The sequence below is a fragment of the Tamandua tetradactyla genome, chromosome 5 (assembly GCF_023851605.1).
Source record: "Tamandua tetradactyla isolate mTamTet1 chromosome 5, mTamTet1.pri, whole genome shotgun sequence".
Lineage (NCBI taxonomy): Eukaryota > Metazoa > Chordata > Mammalia > Pilosa > Myrmecophagidae > Tamandua > Tamandua tetradactyla.
This window is the reverse complement of record NC_135331.1, coordinates 44,080,184-44,088,872: the sequence shown is the minus strand read 5'-3', so window position 1 is coordinate 44,088,872 and position 8,689 is coordinate 44,080,184. Positions and strand designations below refer to the sequence as shown.

General features: G+C 36.5%; 1 pseudogene; it reads left to right on the top strand.

Moving 5' to 3' along the window:
- The first annotated feature begins 3,262 nt into the window (after positions 1-3,262).
- LOC143684092 (dual specificity protein kinase TTK pseudogene) lies at positions 3,263-6,157 on the top strand (annotated as a pseudogene).
- The last annotated feature ends 2,532 nt before the right edge of the window (positions 6,158-8,689 follow it).

The following is an 8,689-nucleotide window of genomic DNA, read 5'->3' as shown; positions in this document are numbered from 1 at the left end:
ACATAATTGCATTACAATTGGGTAGTATTGTGCTGTCCATTTCTGAGTTTTTATATCCAGTCCCGTTGTACAGTCTGTATCCCTTCATCTCCAATTATCCCTTCTCTTTTTTCTTTTTTTTTAATTAACGGAAAAAAAGAAATTAACCCAACATTTAGAGATCATACCATTCTACACATGCAATCATTAATTCTTAACATCATCACATAGATGCATGATCATCATTTCTTAGTACATTTGCATTGGTTTAGAAGAACTAGCAATATAACCGAAAAAGATATAGAATGTTAATATAGAGAAAAAAATAAAAGTAATAATAGTAAAATCAAAACAAAACAAAACAAAACAAAACAAAAACCTATAGCTCAGATGCAGCTTCATTCAGTGTTTTAACATGATTACTTTACAATTAGGTATTATTGTGCTGTCCATTTTTGAGTTTTTGTATCTAGTCCTGTTGCACAGTCTGTATCCCTTCAGCTTCAATTACCCATTGTCTTACCCTGTTTCTAACTCCTGCTGAACTCTGTTACCAATGCCATATTTCAAGTTTATTCTCGAATGTCCGTTCACATCAGTGGGACCATACAGTATTTGTCCTTTAGTTTTTGGCTGGATTCACTCAGCATAATATTCTCTAGGTCCATCCATGTTATTACATGGTTCATAAGTTTATCTTGTCTTAAAGCTGCATAATATTCCATCATATGTATATACCACAGTTTGTTTAGCCACTCTTCTGTTGATGGAGATTTTGGCTGTTTCCATCTCTTTGCAATTGTAAATAATGCTGCTATAAACATTGGTGTGCAAATGTCCGTTTGTGTCTTTGCCCTTAAGTCCTTTGAGTAGATACCTAGCAATGGTATTGCTGGGTCGTATGGCAATTCTATATTCAGCTTTTTGAGGAACCGCCAAACTGCCTTCCACAGTGGTTGCACCCTTTGACATTCCCACCAACAGTGGATAAGTGTGCCTCTTTCTCCGCATCCTCTCCAGCACTTGTCATTTTCTGTTTTGTTGATAATGGCCATTCTGGTGGGTGTGAGATGGTATCTCATTGTGGTTTTGATTTGCATTTCTCTAATGGCCAGGGACATTGAGCATCTCTTCATGTGCCTCTTGGCCATCCGTATTTCCTCTTCTGAGAGGTGTCTGTTCAAGTCTTTTTCCCATTTTGTAATTGGGTTGGCTGTCTTTTTGTTGTTGAGATGAACAATCTCTTTATAAATTCTGGATACTAGACCTTTATCTGATATGTCGTTTCCAAATATTGTCTCCCATTGTGAAGGCTGTCTTTCTACTTTCTTGATGAAGTTCTTTGATGCACAAAAGTGTTTAATTTTGAGGAGTTCCCATTTATTTATTTCCTTCTTCAGTGCTCTTGCTTTAGGTTTAAGGTCCATAAAACCGCCTCCAGTTGTAAGATCCATAAGATATCTCCCAACATTTTCCTCTAACTGTTTTATGGTCTTAGACCTAATGTTTAGATCTTTGATCCATTTTGAGTTAACTTTTGTATAGGGTGTGAGAGATGGGTCTTCTTTCATTCTTTTGCATATGGATATCCAGTTCTCTAGGCACCATTTATTGAAGAGACTGCTCTGTCCCAGGTGAGTTGGCTTGACTGCCTTATCAAAGATCAAATGTCCATAGATGAGAGGGTCTATATCTGAGCACTCTATTCGATTCCATTGGTCGATATATCTATCTTTATGCCAATACCATGCTGTTTTGACCACTGTGGCTTCATAATATGCCTTAAAGTCAGGCAGCGCGAGACCTCCAGCTTCGTTTTTTTTCCTCAAGATGTTTTTAGCAATTTGGGGCACCCTGCCCTTCCAGATAAATTTGCTTATTGGTTTTTCTAATTCTGAAAAATAAGTTGTTGGGATTTTGATTGGTATTGCATTGAATCTGTAAATCAATTTAGGTAGGATTGACATCTTAACTATATTTAGTCTTCCAATCCATGAACACGGTATGCCCTTCCATCTATTTAGGTCTTCTGTGATTTCTTTTAGCAGTTTTTTGTAGTTTTCTTTATATAGGTTTTTTGTCTCTTTAGTTAAATTTATTCCTAGGTATTTTATTCTTTTAGTTGCAATTGTAAATGGGATTCGTTTCTTGATTTCCGCCTCAGCTTGTTCATTACTAGTGTATAGAAATGCTACAGATTTTTGAATGTTGATCTTGTAACCTGCTACTTTGCTGTACTCATTTATTAGCTCTAGTAGTTTTGTTGTGGATTTTTCCGGGTTTTCGACGTATAGTATCATATCGTCTGCAAACAGTGATAGTTTTACTTCTTCCTTTCCAATTTTGATGCCTTGTATTTCTTTTTCTTGTCTAATTGCTCTGGCTAGAACCTCCAACACAATGTTGAATAATAGTGGTGATAGTGGACATCCTTGTCTTGTTCCTGATCTTAGGGGGTTAATCCATTCTTGTAGGACCTCTTGATTAGGTTGTTTCCATGGAGATGTGACCCACCAATTCAAGTTGATCTTAATCCTTTAACTGGAGTTCTCTTTGAAGAGAATAAGGACAGAAAACACAGAGCCAGGAGAGATGAAACCAAGTGAAGTATGCAGAGAGAAATGCCCTGGAGATGCTGAAAGAAGACCCACAGGACACAGAGACCTCAGAGAGGTATCCCAGAGAAGCAAGCAAGGACACATGGAAGCTAAAAGCAATGTAACCAGCAGGCACCTTGCCACGTGACAGAGGAACCCTGGATGCCATAGGCCTTTTTTCAGGAAGGTATCTTGTTGATGCCTTAATTTGGACATTTCCATGGCTTTAGAATTGTAACTTGTAAGTCCACTGAAAAAGCCAATCCATCTCTGGTATCTTGCCTTCCGGCAGCTTTAGCAAACTAAACAAGTGGAAGATGTAAAAAATACTTCTAAAGCAAACTATGAACTATAGTTAATAATATTCTTTCATCAACTGTAATAAAGGTACCACACCAATGCTATGTATCAATAATAGTGGGATGTAAAGGATCTGGGGTTTTCTTTCTAGAGCAATGTAAATGTCTAAAATTGATTGTGGTGATGAATGCACAATTGTGTGATTATACTGAGCGCCATTGTTTGTTCACTTTGGATGGATTGTAGCTATGTGAATAAAACTGCTTTTAAAAAAATTCACAAGCACTTTTAAAAGAACAGCAGTTTATTTTTTTCTTCCACTGTGTTAGAAAATACACACAAGAGCAATTTAAAAATATATTTTATTTCTCTTTATAATGAAAAAATATCCGAAAAGCTATTAGAGTCTCTTCAAATTGCATGTTTTTTGCATAGAAAGTCTGTATCAGTTTTTCCACTATGAAACATAGTGAAATCCAGGAATTAGAAATACCTTTTTTATATATTTTCTTGTCCTCAACTCTGTTTCCTGTTAATGAATACTGCCTCACATGTGCATGGAAGGATATCATAGGGGGAAATGGAGGTTGAGGATTTAAGTGGCAGAGAATTGACTATTGATTCTCTATTGACTATTGAAAGTGAGAGATATTAAAAATAAATTTTAAGACGACCTTATTGATGAGCTGAGTCTGAATAAATTCTCTGCTGATCCTGCAGACAACTCAAGAACTGTTAATCAAATTATGATGATGGCAAATAACCCAGAAAACTGGTTAAATGTGTTGCTCAAACTAGGAAAAAAATGTCCCCTAAATGATGCTCTTTTAAATAAATTATTGGTTGTTACAGTCAAGTAATTGAAGCACTTCCTCCAGATAAATATGACCAAAATGAGAGTTTTGCTCAAATTGCATGTGACTACTTTCAGATGGGCAGAGCAAACTGCAGGAAATTTGCTTTTGTGCATATATCTTTTGCACAATTTGAACTATCACAAGGTAATTGCAGAAAAGGTAAAGAGCTCCTTCATAAAGCTTTGAATGTGGGGCAGTACCACTAGAAATGTTGGAAATTGCCATACAGAATTTAAACCTCCAGAAAAAGTAGCTGCTTTCAGAGGAGGAAAAGAAGAGTAAATCAACATCTACAATATTTTCTGCCCAAAAATCATTCTCCAGTTCACTTGGACATTTACAGAATAGGCACATCAGTTGTGATTCCACAGGACTGGCTACTAAAGCCAGGTTTTTGTACAGCGAGAACATCCCCCCTCAAGATGCAGAAATAGGTTTTCAGAATCCCTTAGAACAAACAAATCTAAACTGTCATGCCCATTTGGAAGAGTCCCAGCTAAGATTCTAAATAGCCCAGATTATCACGTGAAGATGGATGGTTCTGATGTACCCAGCTTTACAAAGACAGACCTCTGGGTCAGAATGCCGAAATTTGAGTGTACCTGGATCTTAATCAAGTGGAAATGATTCCTGTGAATTGAGACATCTAAAGGTTGTTCAAAATATCCATTCTAAGGAAACTGCTGCCAGATGAGAAAAGTCCTGAGCTTTTACTGATTCAATAACCCTGAAAAATAAAACTGAATCAAGCCTTCTAACTAAATTAGAAGAAACTAAAGAGCATCAAGAACCTAAGTTTCCAGAAAGTGACCAGAAACAATGGTAACCTAAGAGAGTGTCAGCATGCGTGCACCAAAATCCTGTGCATCTTCAAATCAGTGGCAGATTTCAGAGCAGAAACATACCACTTTTGAGCAACCTGCTTTTTCAGTTTCAAAGCAGTCACCACCAATATCAGCACCTAAACGGATTGATCCAAAATCTATTTGTAAAACACAAAGCAGCAATATCTTAGATAATTACATGAGCTGTTTAAGAACTCCAGTTGTAAAAAATAACTTTCCACCTGCTTGTCAATTATCAACACCTTATAGCCAACCTGCCAATTTCCAGGAGCAAATACTAGTTACTCCACTTCAAAATTTACAGATTTCAGCATCTTCTTCAACAAATGAATGCATTTAAATTAAAGGAAGAATGTATTCCATATTGAAGCAGATAGGCAGTGGAGGTTCAAGTAAGGTATTTCAGGTGTTCAATGAAAAGAAACAAATACATGCTATAAAATATGTGAACTTAGAAGAAGCTGATAAACTATTGATAGTTACCAGAATGAAATTGCTTGTTTGAATAAGCTATAACAACACAGTGATAAGATCATCCAACTTTATAATTATGAAATTACAGACCAGTATATCTACATAGTAATGGAGCATGGAAATATTGATCTTAATAGTTGGCTTAGAAAGAAAAAAATCAGTCAATCCTTGGGAAAGCAAGAGTTACTGGAAAAACATATTGGAAGCAGTTCACACAATTCATCAACATGGCATAGTTCAACGATCTGAAACCTGCTAACTTTCTGATAGTTGATGGAATGCTAAAGCTAATTGATTTGGGGATTGCAAACCAAATGCAACTAGAAACCACAAGTATTGTTAAAGATTCTCAGCAGGCACAGTTAATTATAAGCCATCAGAAGCAATCAAAGACTTACTTGTTTTCCTCAGGAGAGAATGGAAAATCAAAATTAAAGATCAATTCCGAAAGTGATGTTTGCTATTTAGAATGCGTTCTGTACTATATGACTTATGGGAAAACACTGTTTCAGCATATAATTAATCAGATTTCTAAACTGCATGCTATAATTGACCCTAATCATGAAATCAAATTTCCTGATATTGAGAGAAAGATCTTCAAGATGTGTTAAAGTGTCGTTTAATAAGGGAAACTAAACAGAGGATATCCATTCCTAAGCCACTGGCACATCTGTATGTTCAAATTCAAATTTATCCAGGTAGCCAGATGGGTAAGGGAACTCCTGAAGAAATGAAGTATGTTCTGAGCCCACTTGTTGGTCTGAATTTTCCTAACTCCATTTTAAAAGCTGCTAGAACTTTATATGAAAGTATGGTAGTGGTGAAAACCATGATTCCTCTTCACCATCCAAGCCTTTTGACAGGAAAAAAACAGGAGGAAAAATTATTTGCAGCTACTCATAGACTATCAAATATCCCCTATAAAATATATTGCACGGTTGTACTCTTGATTCTCTTTGGAATATGCTCTTGAAGACCACTTTACTTTGAAATGTTATCAGCAGGAAATCTCAGATTATCACCAAAGGAAAACTGTAAAAATAACAACCATTAATGATACTGTATATATTATAAATTATAGAACTGTTTTTCTCTATTTTATGCTTTCCTGTAAATCTAATCTATTTGATGTCATTTCACACTTGGAATAGTGAGTGGACAACTAAAATATTTTCTGAAAACCTATGTAAATAAAGCTTTGTAGCATATAATGACACTAAAATTATTTTCTTCAAGCAAATGTATTATTGGTGTAGCAGCAAAATTCTTAATTGGTAAAAAATAGGATTGAGGGAAGAAGTAGACCTTAGTAATGAATTTTGGGGGTAAAAAAAAATACCCAAAGGGTTTGAGTTTGAAGTACATTTCCTATTTCTTTATGATATAGTCCATACAAGACTGCGCACGGTTCTTTCAACATATTCTTTGATTCTTCATAGTATCTATTGTTTTTGGTGTTTAGAGTATCCTGCTGGGTTTTGTGGTATACTGGTTAGAGGTGAAGTACCTGAAACTATAGAGCTGTGTTCCAGAGTCATGTTTCTAGAATATGATTGTATAATGATATAGCTTTCACAATGTGACTGTGTGATTGTGAAAACCTTGTGTCTGATGCTCCTCTTATTTACGGTATGGACAGATGAGTAAAAAATATGGATAAGAAATAAAACAAATAGGGTGGTGCAATGGTGGCTCAGTGGCAGAACTCTTGCCTGCCATGCCGGAGACCTGGGTTCGTTTCCCCATGCCTGCCCATGTTAAAAAATAAATAAATAATAATAATAAAAAATAAACAAATAAAAGGGGAAACGAAGGTTAAAATAAATTGAGTAGATTGAAACATTAGTGGTCAATGAAAGGGAGTGATAAGGGGTATGGCATATATGAGTCTTTTTTTATTTATTTTGCTGGAGAGATGCAGATGTTCAAAAAACTGATCATGGTAATGAATGCACAATTATGTGACATTGTGAGACATTTATTGCGACAAGAATGTTTGTATGTCAAGAATGTTTGTATGTTTGTTCTGTTTATAATAAAAATATTTTTTTTTTAAAAAAGGGTCCTATTTACAATGGGTTCCTACCCACAGGAATGGACTAAATTTAAGAATTTATTTTTCTGGGGTACATAACAGCTTCAAACTACCATAATGAGTTTGTCAATAAACCAAGTTTTTATTCCAGGTCTAGAGTCCACTCCATTTATTTGTTCATTTGTTTAATAAACATTTTATTCAATGTCTACTTTATACCAAGCACTAGTAGTATAAAGATTAAAATCATAGTTTCCTGTCCTCAGGGAAAAAGAGGTCAGTGAGGTAAGTGCAGTGATACTAAGATGCACAGAGAGTTCCAAAATGAGTGCACCTGTCTTAGCTCAGAAATGAGATGTAATGTGGGGTTAGAGGGAGAAGGACACAAAGAAAGCAAGAGAGAGACAACTGAGCAATCTCAGAATAATCATAGATTGTTTCTGAGAAGAAACAGGTAATTCTTGAGTAGGCTGACTGGGAGGCAGGAATCACACATGATTTAAATGATGTCCACAAAGTCTAAATGTCCAAGATGATGAGTAAATAAATACATGCTCAGCTCCTTGGAAGTTGGTAGGGTTGCCCACACCATCAGGTTAGCAAGAAATGATCACAGATGACCCAAGCAAACACCATCCCTGTGCAAACACGTAAGGCCACTATGACTTCTGGAAAAGATGGACAGAAGAGATGGGGGTCACAGACTTTATCCCAGGCATTGAATGTAGAGGGGACTGGCCTGGGCTCAGTCCCAGAATAAGATATAACTGTGGATGGAGACAGTACATGAGACCTTAAGCATCTCCAAAGGAAAGGAAAAGTGCCAGACAAGCTTCTACTTAGAGTACAATCAGCACCCTCCGTGTTCTCCCTAATCAATACCTTAGCGGTCACCAAAATGCTGGGTGGTGAATGGCAGAGAGGTGATAGGAAAGGGAAACAAGTTTGTCTAGCAGTGAAGACATCAACGTGTAATTTATTCATTCAATATTAAAAAATAGTAGTAGGCACTGTACAAAACATTCATGGAGTTTATATCCCAGTGAGAGAAACACCAAACAAGTAAACAATTTCAGATTGTGATAAATGCGATGAAAAAACCAGAGGGTAAGGTAAATGAGAGCCAGGGGTAGGTAAGCGGTAAAGTAGGAAGGTACTTTATACTATGTGGTCAGAGAAGACGTGTCTGAGACAAACCAACATGCAAAGGTTGAGAAGAAACCAGTTTTGCGAGGAACTGTGAAGAATGTTCAAGACAGACAGAATATCAAGGGACAGGTTTGCCTGCGTGTTCCAGTGACAGAAAGGTCAGAGAGAGTGAGGAGGAGTGTGATGCAAGATGAGGATGGGTAAGAGGAAGCCAGATAATGCAGGACTGTGTGTGTCACGTAAGGACTTTGGCTTTTATTCTGCAGACACTTGTCTTTTTTTTTTTTAAGGGGAACTAATTTCAAAAGCCTGCAGAGTTGCTCTAACCACTGATCACCACGCACTTTACCTCTGTCCTAACCAATAATGATTAACCTGATGCAAGGAAGTAAAGCAATGGGACTGTTCACATACCTTTGGAGCAAATGTAAATTAGTTCCATCACTTTGGAGA